This window comes from Vicugna pacos, chromosome 11, assembly GCF_048564905.1.
Source record: "Vicugna pacos chromosome 11, VicPac4, whole genome shotgun sequence".
NCBI classification, from domain to species: Eukaryota; Metazoa; Chordata; class Mammalia; order Artiodactyla; family Camelidae; genus Vicugna; species Vicugna pacos.
In genome coordinates, this window is record NC_132997.1 from 93,717,251 (window position 1) to 93,725,828 (window position 8,578).

At 48.8% G+C, this 8,578-nt stretch overlaps 1 long non-coding RNA gene across 1 annotated transcript; it reads right to left on the reverse strand.

Moving 5' to 3' along the window:
• Positions 1-1,690: 1,690 nt before the first annotated feature.
• Positions 1,691-4,154, reverse strand: LOC140699867 (uncharacterized). The gene is made up of 2 exons (XR_012078125.1): positions 4,075-4,154; positions 1,691-2,575 (listed from the first exon to the last, which is right to left on the reverse strand). It is a non-coding gene; the product is annotated as an uncharacterized lncRNA (long non-coding RNA).
• Positions 4,155-8,578: the final 4,424 nt, after the last annotated feature.

Consider the following 8,578-nt stretch of genomic DNA (forward strand, 5'->3'; position numbering starts at 1 on the left):
TTTAGAACTTTTAAACTTAAATGTAGCTCAGCAGTAGAGCACATGCTTAGCGTGAATGGGCCCTAGGTTCAATCCCTAGTACCTCCATTAAAAAGAAAAAAAAAAAAAACCTTTAAAAGGTGATCGCCTCAGTGTGATGGTGCCTGCCAAGAATTAGCAAATATCAAGTGAAATAAATGCTAACAAATGCATTATTAGTTTAAAAAAAACATAAAATGAAAAGTGACTCAGACTCTTTATGGAAATAGTTTTCTGTTAAATGTGTCTCACCGGGTTAGGGCAGATTTCGTAAATGAACTGCCTGATCCTCTTTCACCCTCTCTCCTCCTCCTCTTGTCCCTCACCATTGTTGAATCCCCCTTTTACTGATGAGGACACTGAGGCACAGAGCAGTTAAGTAACCAGCCCAAAGTCACACAGCAAGGAAGAAGGTGAAGCCGCTGCATTGGAACCAGGGGTCTGGCTCCAAGCCCTCTCTCCCAACCAGGAGGCCGAGGCCATTATCCCCTTTGGCTGATGGCTCCTGGTGACATTTGTAACTGAAGACCCACATTTCCACTGTGGTACAATTTCCCTTTGTCCCATCTCTGAAGCCATAAAACGCTTAGCGGCCGTTTTGCGAGAATCACTTTGCCAACTAGGAAAACTCCCACGGTTTTCCAGGCATCGCCCCCCCCCCCCCGCCCCAGAAAGGGTCATACATGCTGCAGGCAGGCGGAGAGAGCCTGAGGCTCACCTGCCTCTCCTTCTCACAGGTTCCCCGGCCCCCCGGCTCTGTTAACTCCCAGGTGCCTGTCTGCCTTCGTGCCTTTTCTGCTGTGCCATCATCTGATGAGTCATTAGATCCAGAATGTGGTCTGAAATGATACCCAGGGTAAGAAATGCTCTGCATCGTCGGAGGCTGGCCCCTATACTGATCACAGAGAATGCGTCCTAGGACCCTCCAGGGAGAGGAGATCACTAAACCACTTACGGGGCCTCAGACTGCATCAGAAATCCCGACAATCAGAATCCTCCACGTCTGTGGCTGTTTTCTCCTTTGTCATGCTTGTCCTCTCCTCGTAAAGTAACAACTGGAATTAAGAAAAGTGGAGTCTGGAGGAGTCTGAGCTGCTCTCCTGTATTAATGAAAGTAGATCAGAGGGAATGGGGATTTCGAGAGAACTCAAGACAGGCTGCTGAGTCAGGGGCTTGCCAGATCGGTTTCTATTTTTAATCTGGGTCACACATCCATTCCTGTGACCTTTCATCCAGCACTGGTTCTGTGCCCTGTGCTGCGCTAAGGCTTTCCAGCACCGTCTCAGGGATTCTCAGTGTGCCTTAGTCAACCTTGCTGTCCCTCTTTTTAGAGGAGGAAACTGAAGCTCAGAGGGGCAGTGTTCCTCGTTCAGTGACTGAGGTCAGAGCCCAGAGTCGAAACCAGGCTGTCTGCCTCCTGAACCTGTTCACTGGTTCCCACTGCAGCGGCTCCCGGCGCAGCCTCCTGATGGTGCTCACAGTCCTGTCCGGGCTGCTTCAGTGTTCCGGAGCCCCAAGCCCGGTCCCCATCCTGGATGTGGGTGGGGAAAGGGGTAAACATTCGCCAGCACAGTTTTCTTGTCTGTAAAAATCACTTTAAGCTGAAAAATCCACGGAGAGTAAAAACAAAGCATCTGGAAAGAAAACTTACATCCACACCAAGACCTGCACATGGAGATTTTAGCAGCTTTATTCAGAATTGCCAAGACTTAGAAGTGACCGAGGTGCTCCTCAGTAGGTGAATGGATAAGTAAACTGTGATATAGCCAGTGTTGGAATATTACCCAGTGCTGAAAAGAAATGAGCTGTCAAACCATGAAAAGCCATGGAGGAATTTTAAATGCTTATTACTAAGTGAAAGAAGCCAATTTGTAAAGGCTACATGCTGTATGATCCCAACTGTATGACGTTCTGAGAAAGGCAAAACTATGGAAATAGTGAAAAAATCAGTGTCTGCTGAGAATCAGGGGGGAGAGAGGTATGAACAGGTGGAACACAGAGGATTTTTAGGGCAACAAAACTATTTTGTATGATACTGTAGTGATGGACACATACCTTAGTCCAAACCTATAGAATGTACAACACTAGAGTGAACCCTAAGGTAAACCGTGGACTCTGGGTGACAATGATGTCAGCGTAGGTTCCCCAGGCGTAACAAAGGTCCCACCCTGGTCAGGGATGCTGACAGGCAGGAGGCTGCGCATTGGGGTGGGGGTAGGGGTAAGGGGTGTATGGGAACTCTACTTTCTGCTCAATTTTGCTGTGAAACTAAAACTGCTCTCAAAGATAGTCTATTACTTAAAATTTAAAAACAAACATCTGAACAGCATAAACTCACAATCAAGCCCTAGAGCCAAAGGAAGCACCTGCCTAACCCAGAAAGCGACTTCAGATTCTGCTCACTGACAATGGGCCTCCAGCAGCAGCCCCATTCTGCTTCCTGCGGCCCAGATTGCAAATCCAAGACATGTGTTCCGGGCAAAGGTGAGAGGAGAGGGCTTTTTAGAGCCTCCAAAGGAAGAGATTCTCCAGCAGGTTCAAGCCTCCAGAGTGAACCCTGAAATAAAAATGAAAACCCCAACCGCGTTGGTGGGAGGGTGGCTGCCGGCCCCAGTGTGGAGCCACATAGCTCCAAGCCCCGTTCCTTGCAACCCGCTCTGCCAGTGCTTCCCGACCCCAGAGACACATGTTCTGATGGGACAAAATCTGTTCTTGACGGAGGAGGCCGGGGATGGGGTGGGGGAGCCGGGAGTGCTGTGCTTTGGGCTGGTGTGTTGGGGGGGTGCTGTGAGGGCTCCAGCCGGGCCACACCTGTGTCTTTCTACACCCTGGGTGCAAGCAGGGCCCCTTCTATGACAGTGACCTGTTCTTGTGACAAAATCCCTCAGAGCCCAAGCAGGATGCAGGAGGCTTTGATGACCAGGGCTGCCTCAGCTCCATGAAGCCATAGTCACCTCCCTCCTGGGCTGTTGGGCGGTGCCTTTTGGCCTGGTGCATGGCCCACCTGCCCCAGGTGCACTTGCCTGGCTAACAGGTTCTCTTCCCTCCGTCAAGGCCCCCGCCAAGCCTGCTGGAGGGGGTTGGGCTACTAGGTCTGGGACCAGCCCTTCCCTGCTCACACAGGGCCCCTCTACTTCCACTGGTTCATTTTACAACCTTCTCTCTACCCGTGAGGCAGGCATAGCATATCTGAGCTCCAGAACAGCTGCGTTCTGCGTTATTGGGGCTGGGAGAAGAAGAAAGAGCGCATTCAATATTGTGTCTGGGATGACAGCATAGGTGTGTCCACTAGGGGGAGAACTGACCTCATGAAACTCCAGGGAGGTGTCGGGGACCTGGATGTGAAAGGGAAGCTACGGGTGTCTGGAGGAAGCAAGGAGAGGACTGGCTTGCTAGCCTTCGGCAGGAGTGGGCAGCTTCCTCCAGCACTGCCAAGTCTGGGATGGGGGCGGTCCTGAGCCCCCCGCCTCTCCCGTTTCCCTTCTGCGCTCTGGCCATGGTAGCCCCCTTCTCTTCCGTGTACACGCCAACCTCGTTTACTTGTCTGTTTGTTTATTGCTTGTTTCTTCTGCTAAAATGTAAGCCCTGTGGGAGCAGCAACTTTATGCACAGTTGCTCCAGCGCCCCCGAGAACGTGGGGCGAGGAGCAGGAAACAGTTGAGGGATGGCTGAAAAACTGGGCGGCTGTAGAGAAATGTCTGCCATCTGCTCAGGTTTTCAGGGTCCCTCCCAGTCAATGGGAAGCATCCTGCTGCCTCTGTCCTGCACTTTGAAATTTGAGACGATTTTAGACCTAAGGGGCAGGGGAGCACCACTGGGGCCCCTCTCTGATCTTTAATCTGGGTAGTTGACTTCCTCCCCTGCTGTATTTATCGTCTCTGGTCATGGTTCTCTTTACTTGCCAATCATCTCTCCCATTTTTGAAAATCAGCAGGACTTAAGTCTCCCCTGCGGCACTGGGCTGTGATCTGGTGTCCACCACTGTGTATTTGTTCCTAGGGACACACCTGGTCTGAGCATCCCTTCCACTGTGGATTTCTGACCCCAGAGACCCACCTGGAGCGGAGCCTGGGAACCTGCACACTAACAGGCACTGTAGCTGAGAAACTCTGCTTGGGAGATCAGATCTGTTTCCACCTCACGCTGGGCCCTCTTCCTCCTGGCAAGAAATGCTGGGAACCCAGACGATAAGTGAGTCTTCTCCAGGATGGGAAACTGTCAGGCTGAGAACATTTATTTACAGCCATTTCTGCTCTCCTCTGTTCCCACACCCCCCAGGCCTCCAGGCCTCTGCCATCACTGATGTCTTCTCAGGCTCTGATGTGAGTCATTAACTCCTCACAGGGACGCTGAGCAAGTGATTCACTCCCCCAGACCTCTTGAATCTTCCCTGTTATTAAATGTTGAGGCCACAGAGGGTTCCAGACAACAAACAGCGGGGAGATGGGGGAGGGGCATTGAGTGTGAGGTTCCAGTCCAGCATGAGGCAGAGGCAGAGCTGGGTCAGAATCCACTTGCCGCTGGGTGCCCAGCCTGGGAAGAGCATTTCAGCCAGTGACCCAGGTGATGCTGGGTCTCTTGGGGCCCCAGTTTGATTCTGTCTCTGTCTCCCAGAATAGTGAACACCTACCTTCCCTTTAAACAGATTTATTGATTGCTCCTACTTTGCTATATTTGCTGTTTTTAAATAAATAAAAAAGAAATTCTCTACAAATAGATCTGGACTTCCCTTTGACCACCTAATCCCCTTCCTCCTGCCTCTTCACCCCAGTGGCAACCATTGCTATTATTTGGTGTGTCACTTTTCATACATTTATATTCCTGCATATATATCTATGGGCAATATGTATAGTTTTGTATGGAATTTAAGAATTTCATTAAGGACATCATAGTATTTTTCTATAACTTTGTTTTTATACAACTTTGTTTTTTGAGATTTATCCTGTTCAGATACAGGTATGTGGATAGACAGTCTATATTTCACTCCTTTGTAGTATTCTGTCACATGAATGTGCCGTGATGAGTTTTTCTGTTTTCTGATTGATGGACCTTTATGGTGATGGGGTTCAGTGTCTTGATCTGTAAAGTGGGAATCACACATTGTGGAGTCTATGTGAGGGGGCATGGGGGAGCGCACTTCCCAAGGCACTTGGCCACAGAATCTTCCTAAGACCTGCAGGGAGTGGTTTTCCAGACGTCAGGATGAGTCCTGTTGCAGGACACACTGTGCCCAGTGTCTTCCCCAATATCCAGCAATGACAGCCTTTCTGGTTGGCCCCGTAAATGGAGGGCTTGTGACCCAGTGAACGGGGTCAGCCCAGGGGGCTCCACTGTAAGATTGGAAGGATTTTTAGGAGTCATCTAATCCAATTTCCTTCACAAATTACCACCGTGAGCTGTCCATTCCTTCCTATCCCTTGAGGGCAGCTCAATCTTCTATTGGGTCAAAAATCTGTGTCCTCATAAGGTCCACTTTCTGGCCCCGGTTCTGCCTGCAGGGGTCATACAGGCCATCCGAGTCCTCTGTGGACCTCAGCACATTGTACATTGAACAGCAGCAGCTCCATCCATCCCTACTCCTGTCTTTCGTTCTCTCTGCCAAACATCCACGATTTAAGGCAATGCAGCCTTCCTAGGATGCATTCTCCCATCCCCTCGCCATCCTGGTCATCCTCTGAACATATTTCTGTTTCTAATCTTAGATGATAGATTCCTAGTGAACTGAGATCCCGCTGAAATGTTTGGAACAGCAGCAAATGCCAGAAATGAGCATGCGGTACCCCCTGTGGATGCTGTTTGCTTAAGTTCAAACAATTTTGTACTAAGCACCTATTGTTTATTTTTCTGCTCAGTGTCTTCTCCCCATTCACAACTTTTCCTGGAGCCATCTCTTCACCCAGTTCACATGAAAAGTGCAATGGGTCTCTGGGCAGTCATTTCCAAGAACAGTTTCCTGCCTCCCAGCCCAGTGAGGGGACCAGGGTGCTGGAAGCTCTGGAAAGTAGTTAAGGCTTCCACACCCCTTCCTCCCCAGCCCCCCATCTCTATCGCTTGTGGACACCCGTTCTTTATTGCAGACTTGACTCACTCTAATGTAAACTGCCGTATGAATGCAGTGTCAAGCTCTGCTTTCCAATGTGTTGGCCTTTTAGGTTGGAAGTAAGAGATTCTGGGTTAAGGTCGTGGATCTCTTTAAAAGAAAATCCAGGGAGAGGGAGGGGAAGATAGAGTGAAGCAAGAGGAGTGGGAGAGAGCTCTGATGGAGCAGGGACGAGGAAGGAGAGAGTCCCAAGGAGATTGAGGGAGCCCCTGCTTCCCGCCCCCTCCCGGGGACCCTCAGTGTCCCAGACCTCAGTGACCACAGGACACCCTGGATGCACAATGAATCTCCCTTTGTGCATGAGCTGCTTCCAGTTACTTTCTGTTTCTTGCAACCACGAGACTTGATTCATGCAAACCCAGAGCCAAGCCAACTCGACTGCCAGAACTGGCCACGTGACCACTGCCAAGTCGCGTCTGCTGCCTTGTCCCCTCTCTTCAGGGTCTCTATTCTTAGTCCTTGACTGCCCAATTTTGTACTGTGTTTTTATTCTAAGCCACCTTCATTTCCTTGGAAGGCAGTAGGGCACAGCACCGGAGTCAGTAAGACCCACGAGCAAAGGGGAAACTGTTAAAATGCTCAAAATGGACTTTTTTAGGGACCCCATTCCACCACTTCATCTGGTCCAGAGAGATCAGCCCCCAGATGGGAAACACCTGTGCTTGTAATTGATCTTGCAAGTGACTCAGCCGGGGGAACTGTGCAGCCTAAGGCCTCCGGAAACGTGTGAGGTCTGGGTCAGCGTCCACATCCCGCCACACCCAGTAGCTGGAAAATCGAACCACCTGAAGGAAGTCCATTCCCCACCCTGTTCCATCTCCGGCCACCCAGTGTATCAGCTTGGAGGCTTTTGATTTTCTGCAGGGCCAAGGAGCAGCTTTGCTGGGGAGGAGGTGGGGCACCTTGCTTCTGGTCCAAGCTTAGCCACTTATTAACCAGGTTGGGTTGGCCAGGGGAACCTTTGATTCTGTGTGTGTGTGTGTGTGTGTGTGTGTGTGTTAGTGGGTCTAATGAATCCTAGGTCCACTTATCTCAAAGTTTTGAGAGAAGGAAATTAAAAAAAAAATGGGTTAAAGAGTTCTTGCCAAGTAGCAGTAATAATGACAAGAATGGCTACCACTTGCTGAAGCCAGAAGTGTGCTGACTCTTAATGTGGGCGAGAGTATGGAGAAAAGGGAACCCTCCTACACTGTTGATGGGAATGCAAATTAATGCAGCCACTATGGAGAACAGTATGGAGGTTTCTCAAAAAACTGAAAATAGAACTATGATATGACCCAGCAGTTCCACTCCTGGGTATATATCTGAAAACACTCCAAAAACACTAATTCAGAAAGATAAATATGCACCTCAATGTTCATGGAAACATTGTTTACAATTGCCCCGATGTGGAAGCCACCTAAACGTCCATTGACAGGTGAATGGATGAAGAAGACGTGGTGTATTTATATACAATGGAATACAACTCAGCCATAAAAAATGAATTTTGGTCTTTTGCAGCAACATGGGTGGACCTGGGAGGGCATTATGCCAAGTGAAACATGTCAGACAGAGAAAGACAAATACTATATGGTATCACTTATATATGGAACCTAAAAAAGAAAACAAACTAGTGAATACAACAAAAAAGAAGCAGACCCAGATATAGAGAACAAACTAGTGGTTACCTGGGGGGAGAGGGAAGCGGGGAGGTTAATATAGGGGTAATGGATCAGGAGATACAACCTACTGTATATAAAATAAATAAGCTACAAGGATATATTGTTCAATACAAGGAATATAGCCAATAGTTTATAATAACTATAAATGGAGTATAACCTTTAAAAATTGTGACTCACTATATTGTACACCTGTGACTTATATATTATTGTACATCAACTATACATCAATTTAAAAAAAAGAACTGTGTTCACTTTCATATGGTCCTTGTAACACCCTGCAGTGTAGGTGTTATCGGCCCGATTTTAGAGGTAAGCAAAGTAAGCTTTTGTTCACTGACTAGCTTGTCCCAGATGCTCAGCTAAGAAGAGCAGGGAGTTGACCCCCAGGTCTTTTCTGACTCCAGGGTCCATGAGACATATGTTTCTCTTCTTCCAGCTGGCGTCCTTCAGCTGGAAGACAGCATTGTGCTGACTCACAGGTGTGTGCACATGCTCTTTAAGAAGACTCAGAGCAAGTGTGGTTTTATAGCTCTGGCTGGAAGAGAGGACCCTGCTGTTTGACTGTAGAGCTGTCTGCAGCCCCGGGGAATGGCCTCGCTCACACCACAGCAGATGGTCCTTTGTTTTGGGGCAGACTTGGAGGTCTTTGGGACTATAAAGATGAAGGCTCCAAGCTAGGGGAAACTCCTGATCTAGAAGGAGGGAAGAGATGGCTGAACTGCTTTATCGAAGAAGATGAGAGGGATTTGGATTTTTGCTGGGCAGCCCTGAGAGAGAAGTTAGCAGATCCAGAAAAATC